Source organism: Eubalaena glacialis, chromosome 3 (assembly GCF_028564815.1).
Source record: "Eubalaena glacialis isolate mEubGla1 chromosome 3, mEubGla1.1.hap2.+ XY, whole genome shotgun sequence".
Lineage (NCBI taxonomy): Eukaryota > Metazoa > Chordata > Mammalia > Artiodactyla > Balaenidae > Eubalaena > Eubalaena glacialis.
This window is the reverse complement of record NC_083718.1, coordinates 31,252,051-31,263,459: the sequence shown is the minus strand read 5'-3', so window position 1 is coordinate 31,263,459 and position 11,409 is coordinate 31,252,051.

Sequence of the window (11,409 nt, the reverse complement as noted above, 5' to 3'; positions counted from 1 at the left end):
TGTTATAAAGCAGAAACTAACACAACATTGTAAAGCAATTATACTCCAATAACGTTTTTTAAAAAAGAAAAGAATCACAAAATTATAGACTTACGAAATGTAGCCAATTCAATTCACAAATCACTAGGTACATTGCACACAATTAGCACACAACATGAGTTAGTCAAAGTGAGGAAATAGCAAGGGGGTAACGAGGTGCTCCAAGGAAAAGCATGGGAAGGAGGCATCTCAGGTCCAGCAGCAGGGCTCATGACAAGCGACAAGTATGTGTGGGAAGACATCTGTTGCTCTGAGGGAGCCCCCAGCAGTTTCCTGGAATAGCTCTCAGCAGCTCAGAGTTGGCTCCTCCAGCAAAGAGCCTTCCAGTCATGCAGCTCAGTGGTCTCATTTTAAGAAGTCTGTCTGTCAGTAGGAGCAACAATTATACCCCAGGGGATCTTGTCTCTATCAGTTGCTCCTTCAGTTCCAGTGACATAAATCCTAATTTGCCTAACAAATCCCTTATCGAAATTAGCACTCTCAGTTTATTACTCAAAGACACTTGCAATCCTACAGCAGACATTTCAAAACAACTAATATGAAAGTTTACATTGGCCACTGAGACTCAATTTGAACTACTTAGCATAGCTTAACATAGCATAAATCCTGTAACTTTCACACAAGATGACTAGAAATCATAACACAAAAGAAATCACATCATAACACTCCTTCCTGTTAAAATGTTTAAATTCTGATATAGATTACTTCCAAAGTGACACAATTTTTAAATGTTATATACACTTTTCAATTAGTTGGCAAATTAGTTGAACACATATTATGAGTGAGATGCTGTATAATGTTTGGGAAGGAATACAGAAAGTGTTGCGACCTTGTTCCTGCCCTTTTGGCATGTTGGAGTAGGACTAGAGAGGGTATCAGAACATCTGAGTTTTAGCTGACTTCACTGCTTAAAATCTGGGTCACAGTGGGCAAGTGACTTGACCATTCTAAGCCTCAGTGTCCTTAACAATAAAACAAAACTCGTATTATCTGCTTTGTTCTGTGTGAAAATCTTTTTATTGCAAGGCAAGTAAAGTATTTAGAAAGGCAGTCTGATAGCAGTCATATTGATTAGATCAGAAGCAGTGGCCTAGAAATAGACCATCATTTCTGTTGGTCAGACACCAGGGGCAGCTGTAGCTACAGTAATTGAAAACAATCCATCCAACAGGCAGTGTATGGTGTCTAAAATGTAGTGAAAACCAGGTGACAGCATCAGAATGGTATAATGAGAGCTAGAAGGTAGAGCCCCTGCAGGAGGGCTAAGCATGGCAAGAAGAGGCCATGTTTGGAGTTTTCAGCGGGGCTCATATTGGGATGCATGGGTGCAGAGTCCAGCAGCTGGACAGGGGTAAGTGGGGTCATGACCCCAGAAGGTAGGAAAACACAGAAGAACTCATTTCCTATTTAGTTTCCAAATTCTTAGCCAAGAACAGTCTTCAAATTAGAAATGATAGAAAACATGATTAGAATATTAAAATAATAAAAATGGAAGCAATAACCTTCAAATAACAAATAAAGAAACTGGGCTTCAATAAAGTGAACTTACTTTCTCAAGGTCACACAAGTTGGCAGAATTAGAGTCAGGACTTAAACTCCAGTCTTAAGATTCCAAATCTAATGATTCTTACATTATGTGATAACACTTCTAAGAGGCAACTGAGGCTCAGGATAAGAGAAGAAAAATAAAAAGGGCACTCAGGGACTTCCCTGGCGGTCCAGTGGTTAAGACGCCGTGCTTCCAATGCAGGGGGTGTGGGTTCGATCCCTGGTCAAGGAACTAAGATCCTGCATGCCACACGGCACAGCCAAAAAAAAAAAAAAGGCACTCAATCGTCTTAAAGAATTTATCTCCAAAGTCAGAGAAGTTCCAGTCATTGGCAATGAGAGAATTTGGAAATGAAATTCTCAGGAACTTTTAAAGCATGGTAGAGAAACGGTGATAGCAAAATTGAGCCAGTTTGCCAGAAATAAGGGAGAAGATGCACATACTGGATTGGTACTTAAAGCCTGCCCATAGGAAAGTTCTACAATAGAATTCAACACATGTCTATTAAGTCCTTTACAACATACCAGACATTATGCTAGTCTCTGATGATGAATAAACCTTTCCCAAGACAGAGTTCAGTAGAAAGATGGGTAAATCACTATGATGTGATGTATTCAGTGCATGTGTGGACAAAGTGTTAGGAAAGCACGGAAATGAAAGTCAAGGACATTTTATCAGACTCTCTAAAATTGATAGGAATCTTCCAGATGGACAAAGGGGAGGAAGAGCACAGCAGCATCTCAGGTGGGTGGAATAACATATGCTGAATTACAGAAACGTAAATAAGAGACAAATATTTAATGAACAGCAAGAAGTTTGATGTGGATGGTTTCAAAGAGAAAGAATGACTTTGATGGAGATGAAGATGGTATATAAATTGGGGCCAGATTGCAAAGAACCTACAGCCCATGCTGGGAAGTCTGGGACTTAAGCAATCAGAAAGTGGATGGGCTTTGAATATTTGAAGAAAAGAATGGGGATCACAAAGAGCCAAATGAGGGTACACCCGCCACAACATTGTGCAGACCAGCCGCATTTCCTCTGGAGGTATGGTCTCTAGACTGGCAAATGAGGACTATATGAAGGCAATATGTACTATTCAACAAGGCATTCGACAGTTTCTTTTGTGAGAGCTTTGTAAACATGAAGATAAAGTGAGGGCTCGAAAAACTGTTCATTGGATTCATAACAGACTGAAAAAAGTCAGAAAAAAGAGCTGATTAATTGACCAGGACACACCAGAAAGGAGGACTTCATGGGGAGGATTCAGAGTTCTGACCTTAGAATTTCCCTGTTCTAACTGGGCTTGTGCAATGGCTCAAGTAAGGGTGTAAGTAGTCCACTTATCAAATTTATGAATGCCACAAAGCTATGAAGAATAGCTAATGCACCGGTTAATGGTGGCAGAAACCAGGGAGATTAAGGCAGGCTGGAAAGATGAACTTGTAACCAAATAAGATGAAATTTAGGAAGGATTAATATTAAGTCTTATACCTAGATGGGAGAGAGTTAAATTAACACTAAGTACAGGATGGACAAAATATGACTGAACATCAGTTCAAATGAAAAAAATACTTGGGTTTTGTTTGTTTTGTTTGTAATTGAAAGCAAACTTAATATTGTTCAAAAAGAGTGCACGTCTGTCCCCCCAAAATAATGTAATCTCAGACTGCATTGCTAGAAATACAGTGATGGAGAAGTATAGACCAAATGAATGGAGTTATTAGAAACTGGGCCTGGCACAGCACTGCTCTGTGCAGACACATCTAGAATGTTCTGGATTCCACATACCAATGACATAGACCTCCACACTCAATCGTTTGTTAAAACTCTGCCTCTACCTCTGCTATTTAAGATCTATGAGCACAGAGATTTTGTTCTGTTTTCACTACTTATTGCACCCTATTGTACACCCAGTGCCTACAACAGTGCCAGGCACAAGCAGGGCACAACAGGTTGAAGGAGTGATGAAATGGATCTGGAGGAAAGCAATAAGGATGTGAAGGTGCTCAAAGCCACTCTGATGATAGGAAGAAATAGAGATGCTTTGTCAGTAAAAGAAAAGGCTTGGGTGATTTGTGATGATTATCTTAAAACATTAAAGGATTCTCTTGAGGAAAAAGAATCAAACATAATCTTTCAAGCCCCAGAGGACAAATTTAAGTTTAAAAGGGTAGAAGTTTCAGGCAGATGGATTTCAGTTCAATGCAAGGAAGTAATTTCTAACAATTAGGGCTGTTCAGAATGGCCTTACTGAGGAGGTGAGTTGCATGTCCCTGGAGGTGTCCAAGGGCATGATGAATGGTCGTTAGGGATTATTGTTACATTGAGGATGCTGGACTAAGTGGCTACAATGGTTACTTCTAATCCATGTTGTCTAACTACAAAATGAGATGGCATAGGAGGAAATGATTTGAAACTGGACACTGAAAACTGAACACCATTTTCCTATGAAGACTTAAAATAATTTTCATCTAAATTGAGACAAGAGTGACCTGAAACATTAAAAATGACAGATGAAGGATACCAATAATAAAATATCTCTTTGATTTCATTTAGGGCTTTCTTGGTGTCAGGGAAGACCTCATGCAGGAGAAGGGACTTAGTTTTAAACATTGCATACAGAAGGGGTGGGCTGGTTGTTGCTGAAGTGTGACTGTGAGAGAAGCTGCACACCTAGAAACATTTGCTATCTGATATCATGAAGTTGGTCTTCACCACATGGTTGTCTTATATATATCTTCCCGCCAGCAGCTTGTATTTTCTCAGAAGTTGCTAATTTTATCATGTTCAGGGTAAAGGGCAACTGCTCACCCCAAGTCAGAACCTCACTTGTAATTCTCTTATTAGCCTTTTCTTTGATTCTCCATTATCTCTACTTATAAATATTTCCTAGTTCTTTCAACTAGCCAAGCATGAACACTACTGAATTTCTACAAACCTAACTTGTTTTTAAGAAGAAACAACAAAAGGAAACCAAAAAACAGTGAACTGAAGATTTACTTAAATTACTTAATACACTTCTGTAATTTATAGAAAAACATTTAGAAAGTAGACCCTAAATTAGTTTATGCTTACCAACTTCAAATACTATACAAAGAATAATGCTGTAATTGAAAGATGGCAAAGCAGTCTATAGCAAAGAGCTTAGCACCAGGATAAGATTCTCCCTGTGCTGTGTAACTTTTTCTCTTATGGTACTTAAACCATCGAATCTGCAGCTTTCAATCTACTTGACACAGGGTGGTATTTTCCAATTCTCCTTAAATATTAGACCCCTAGAAAGAATTACTTTTCTTTCTTACCATTGATTACTCCAGGAATAATTTTTCAAGGTACAAAAATCAGTGTTATTTGCCCTTGACTAATAGAGCCCATATTTGGAAAACAAGGTTTTTCCAAGTTTCCCAGTGTAGCGTATGGCCACCTGGGAGAGAAACTCTCCCTGAACAGCAGATCAAGGCCCTGAAGCCATCTCTTTTGGTCCTCTTGAGAGGCTAAACACATGTTCTTCAGCTCTCCAAATACTATAGCTCTTAAATCGCACATCTGTCTATTCCTTGATTGACAATGAAGCTTTTGCTTTCATTTTTGTTTAGATGCCTTGAGCTCTGCGTGTTGAGAAAGAGGTCATCATTTGTGGGATCAGCAGAAAGAATGCTATGACTGATTAAAAATCCTGCCCTGGGCCAAGGGTGTGACATTCCAGGCCTTCAGGAGTGATCCTGGTTTAAAGCTCTCCCTCCCTTCTGAGACCCGTTGGTGAAATGTGCCAGATTCAATTCAACTCTCTGGCTGACACAATTCTACGCTGACTGAAAGCAGAACATTTATGCTAGAAGTTCTCTGAGGGAGAACCTGAAGTTCTCTATCAAGCCACTACAGGTGGAGGGAGGCCCGGGAAGCCACTGCAAGAACTCCTGTGGATTCCCAAACATCTTGCCCACAAAAAACTATCTTTTCTGAATCATTAAATCTTTATTCATTAAGTACCTACACAGTGGCTGACAGGTTTCTAAATGAATATCACAGCCCAAGTAGATGGAGAATCATCCAGACCCAAATTAGAAATACAAGAGAGCTACTAAAGTACCCTGGAGAATGTCTCTTCCTGGCTCAACTTCTTTGCCTGCCCCCAGATACTCTCTCTTCTGGTGACCTCATCCAGCTCAGTGGCTTTAAATGCCATCATTATGCTGATGATATCCTAATTTACATCCCCTATCCTGATTTCTACCCCATCACCCAGAGCTCCAAACTCACATTTCCAACTGTTTACATCTTCACTGGGATACATAATAGCCTTTTCTATTTAAAGAGGTCCAAGACAGAAATTATATTTTCCCAACCTACGTCCCAAGTTCTTCCTTTCCCAGAATTCCCTATGTGAGCATGTAGAACACTCTTTTTCCCAATTACACAAACAAAAATCTAAGAATCATTCAAGGAAGCCATAATCCTTCCCTTTTCCTCATTCCTTTATACAATCCATTAATGTCTTGTCAATATATATCAAAATAAATATCACATCAAGATAATTCTATTCTCCCACTTCATCTGCCTCCTCCTAGACTAAGCCACCGTTATCTCTTACACAGACTACTTAAGTAGCCTCCTAACTACTCTTTCTGCTTCCATGCTTAGCCACATTAATATATTCTCCAAATAAAGCCAGAGTGATATATTTAAAATACGTGATAGATCATGATGATATTTGGGAGCTTAAATCCTTCAATAGCTTCCCAATTCCCTTAGAATAAAACTCAAGCTTCTTACAAAGATTTTGTGGCCTACAAATCTTAAATCATCTGACCCCTCATCACCTCATCAAGTTCATCTGATGCTACATTCCCTCTTGCTCAAAACTCGAGATGATCATCTTTATCTTACACAAGCTATTTCAGGGAATAGAAAAAGAGGAAAAGTCAGCCAATGTATGAATCTAGTGAAACCTAATGTCAAAACTGGACAAGGATAGGGTAAGAAGAACACATGATAGACCCATCTCGCTTGTGATCCTAGAGGCAAGAAATAAATAAAATAATTTTATTAAATGTAGTATATATCAAATAGGCCATATCAACATACTATATCATAATCTAGGAATTACCTCAAGAATGCAAGAATAAGTCAACATCAAAAAATATTTTAACGTAAGATTTCAATAAATACATTAAGAGAGAAAAAAGTATGATCAACTCAATACAGGAATGTATTATTCAGGACAGGCAGGCTATGCTGTGGTTACAGACAAGCCCCAGAATCTCTATAGCTTAAAATAAGAGGGGGTTATTTCTTTCTCAAGAAAAGTCCAGCTTAGTAAGTTAAATGTACTCTATATAAAACATATATATCAGATTAACTATAGAAAAATTATAAGCCATGTATTATTTCATGGCCTTCAAGTAATTGTGGTGTCATGGGATGGGTATTGGACTAGGTGTTGAGACTCGAAATATTTAACTTTGGGCAAGTCACTTAATATCCATGTGGCTCAATTTTTTTTAAAACATCTTTATTGGATTATAATTGCTTTACAATGGTGTGTTAGTTTCTGCTGTATAACAAAGTGAACCAGCTATATGTATACATATATCCCCATATCCCCTCCCTCTTGTGTCTCCCTCCCACCCTCCCTATACCACCCTCTAGGTGGTCACAAAGCTGATCTCCCTGTGCTATGCGGCTGCTTCCCAATAGCTACTTTACATTTGGTAGTGTATATATGTCCATGCCACTCTCTCACTTGCTCCCAGCTTACCCTTCCCCCTCCCTGTATCCTCAAGTCCATTCTCTACGTCTGTGCCTTTATTTCTGTCTTGTCCATAGGTTCTTCAGAACCTTTTTTTTTTTTTTAGATTCCATATATATGTGTTAGCATATGGTATTTGTTTTTCTCTTTCTGACTTATTTCACCCTGTATGACAGACTCTAGGTTCACCCACCGCACTACAAATAACTCAATTTCATTTCTTTTTATGGCTGAGTAATATTCCATTGTATATATGTACCACATCTTCTTTATCCATTCATCTGTCGATGGACACTTAGGTTGCTTCCATGTCCTGCCGATTGTAAATAGAGCTGCAATGAACATTGTGGTACATGACTCTTTGTGAATTATGGTTTTCTCAGGGTATATGCCCAGTAGTGGGATTGCTGGGTTGTATGGTAGTTCTATTTTTAGTTTTTTAAGGAACCTCCATATTGTTCTCCATAGTGGCTCTATCAATTTACATTCCCGCCAACAGTACAAGAGGGTTCCCTTTTCTCCACACCCTCTCCAGCATTTATTGTTTGTAGATTTTTTGATGATGGCCATTCAGACTGGTGTGAGGTGATACCTCATTGTAGTTTTGATTTGCATTTCTCTGATGATTAATGATGTTGAGCATTCATTCATGTGTTTGCTGGCAATCTATATATCTTCTTTGGAGAAATTCTATTTAGGTTTTCTGCCCATTTTTGCATTGGGTTGTTTGTTTTTTTGATACTGAGCTGCATGAGCTGCTTGTAAATTTTGGAGATTAATCCACTGTCAGTTGCTTCATTTGCAAATATTTTCTCCCATTCTGAGAGTTGTCTTTTTTTCTTGTTTATGGTTTCCTTTGCTGTGCAAAAGCTTTTAAGTTTCATTAGGTCCCATTTGTTTATTTTTGTTTTTATTTCCCTTTCTCTAGGAGGTGGGTCAAAAAGGATCTTGCTGTGATTTATGTCAGAGTGTTCTGCCTATGTTTTCCTCTAAGAGTTTTATAGTATCTGATCTTACATTTAGGTCTTTAATCCATTTTGAGTTTATTTTTGTGTATGGTGTTAGGGAGTGTTCTAATTTCATTCTTTTACATGTAGCTGTCCAGTTTTCCCAGCACCACTTATTGAAGAGGCTGTCTTTTCTCCATTGTATATTCTTGCCTCCTTTATCAAAGATAAGGTGACCATATGTGCGTGGGTTTATCTCTGTGCTTTCTATTCTGTTCCATTGATCTATATTTCTGTTTCTGTGCCAGTACCATACTGTCTTGATTACTGTAGCTTTGTAGTATAGTCTGAAGTCTTGTAGCCTGATTCCTCCAGCTCCGTTTTTCTTTCTCAAGATTGCTTTGGCTATTCGGGGTCTTTTGTGTTTCCATACAAATTGTGAACTTTTTTGTTCTAGTTCTGTGAAAAATGCCAGTGGTAGTTTGATAGGGATTGCACTGAGTCTGTAGATTGCTTTAGGTAGTATAGTCATTTTCACAATGTTGATTCTTCCAATCCAAGAACATGGTATATCTCTCCATCTGTTTGTATCATCTTTAATTTCTTTCATCAGTGTCTTATAGTTTTCTGCATACAGGTCTTTTGTCTCCTTAGGTAAGTTTATTCCTAGGTATTTTATTCTTTTTGTTGCAATGGTAAATGGGAGTGTTTCCTTAATTTCCCTTTCAGAATTTTCATCATTAGTGTTTAGGAATGCAAGAGATTTCTGCTCATTAATTTTGTATCCTACTACTTTATCAAATTCATTGATTAGCTCTAGTAGTTTTCTGGTAGCATCTTTAGGATTATCTAGGTATACTATCATGTCATTTGCAAACAGTGACAGCTTTACTTCTTTTCTGATTTGATTCCTTTTATTTCTTTTTCTTCTCTGATTGCTGTGGCTAAAACTTCCAAAACTATGTTGAATAATAGTGGTGAGAGTGGACAACCTTGTCGTGTTCCTGATCTTACAGGAAAAGATTTCAGTTTTTCACCATGGAGAATGATGTTGGCTGTGGGTTTGTCATATATGACCTTTTTTATGTTGAGGTAAGTTCCCTCTATGCCTACTTTCTGGAGGGATTTTTATCATAAATGGGTGTTGAATTTTGTCGAAAGCTTTTTCTGCATGTATTGAGATGACCATATGGTTTTTCTCCTTCAATTTGTTAATATGGTTTATCACATTGAGTGATTTGCAAATATTGAAGAATCTTTGGATTCCTGGGATAAACCCCACTTGATCATGGTGTATGATGCTTTTGATGTGCTGTTGCATTCTGTTTGCTAGTATTGTGTTGAGGATTTTTACGTCTATGTTCATCAGTGATATTTGTCTGTAGTTTTCCTTTTCTGTGACACCTTTGTCTGGTTTTGGTATCAGGGTGATGGTGGCCTCATAGAATGAGTTTGGGAGTGTTCCTCCCTCTGCTATGTTTTGTAAGAGTTTGAGAAGGATAGGTGTTAGCGCTTCCCTAAATGTTTGATAGTATTCGCCTGTGAAGTCATCTGGACCTGGGCTTTTTTTTTTGGAGGATTTTTAATCACAGTTTCAATTTCAGTGACTGTGATTGGTCTTTTTATATTTTCCATTTCTTACGGGTTCAGTCTCGGAAGGTTGTGCTCTTCTAAGAATTTGTCCATTTCTTCCAGGTTGTCCATTTTATTGGCATATAGTTGCTTGTAGTCTCTCATGATCCTTTGTATTTCTGCAGTGTCAGGAGTTACTTCTCTGTTTTCATTTCTAATTCTATTGATTTGAGTCTTTTCCCTTTTTTTCTTGATGAGTCTGGCTAATGCTTTATCAATTTTGTTTATCTTCTCACAGAACCAACTTTTAGTTGTATTGATCTTTTCTACCATTTCCTTCATTTCTTTTTCATTTATCTCTAATCTGATCCTTAATGATTTCTTTCCTTCTGCTAACTTTGGAGTTTTTTTTTTTCTTCTTTCTCTAATTGCTTTAACTGTAAGGTTAGGTTGTTTATTTGAGACGTTTCTTATTTCTTGAGGTAGGATTGTATTTCTATAAACTTCCCTGTTAAAACTGCTTTTGCTGCATCACATAGTTTTGGGTAGTCATGTTTTCACTGTCATTTGTTTCTAAGTATTTTTTGATTTCCTCTTTGATTTCTTCAGTGATCTCTTGGTTATTTAGTAGTGTATTGTTTAGCCTCCATGTGTTTGTATTTGTTACAGTTTTTTTTTTCCAGTAATTGATATTATGGTGTTGTGGTCAGAAAAGATACTTGATATGATTTTAATTTTCTTAAATTTAGCAAGGCTTGATTTGTGACCCAAGATGTGATCCATCCTGGAGAATGTTCCATGAGCACTTGAGAAGAAAGTGTATTCTGATTTTTTGGATGGAATGTCCTACAAATATCAATTAAACCCAACTTGTTTAATGTGTGTGTCATTTAAAGCTGGTGTTTCCTTATTTATTTTCATTTTGGATGATCTGTCCATTGGTGAAAGTGGGGTGTTAAAGTCCCCTACTATGATTGTGTTACTGTCAATTTCCCCTTTTATGGCTGTTAGCATTTGCCTTACGTATTGAGATGTTCCTATGTTGGGTGCGTAAATATTTACGGTTGTTATATCTTCTTCTTGGATTGATCCCTTGATCATTATGTAGTGTCCTTCTTTGTCTCTTGTAATAGTCTTTATTTTAAAGTCTATTTTGTCTGACATGAGAATTGCTACTCCAGCTTTCTTTTGATTTCCGTTTGCATGGAATATCTTTTTCCAACCCATCACTTTCAGTCTGTATGTGTCCCTAGGTCTGAAGTGGGTCTCTTGTAGGCAGCATATATACAGGTCTTGTTTTTGTATCCATTCAGCCAGTCCATATCTTTTGGTTGGAACATTAATCCATTTACATTTAAGGTAATTGTCGATAAGTATGTTCCTATTACCATTTTCTTAATTGTTTTGGGTTTGTTATTGTAGGTCTTTTCCTTCTGTTGTGATTCCTGCCTAGAGAAGTTCCTTTAGCATTTGTTGTAATGCTATTTTGGTGGTGCTGAATTCTGTTTGCTTTTTTTTGTCTGTAAAGGTTTTAATTTCTCTGTCGAATC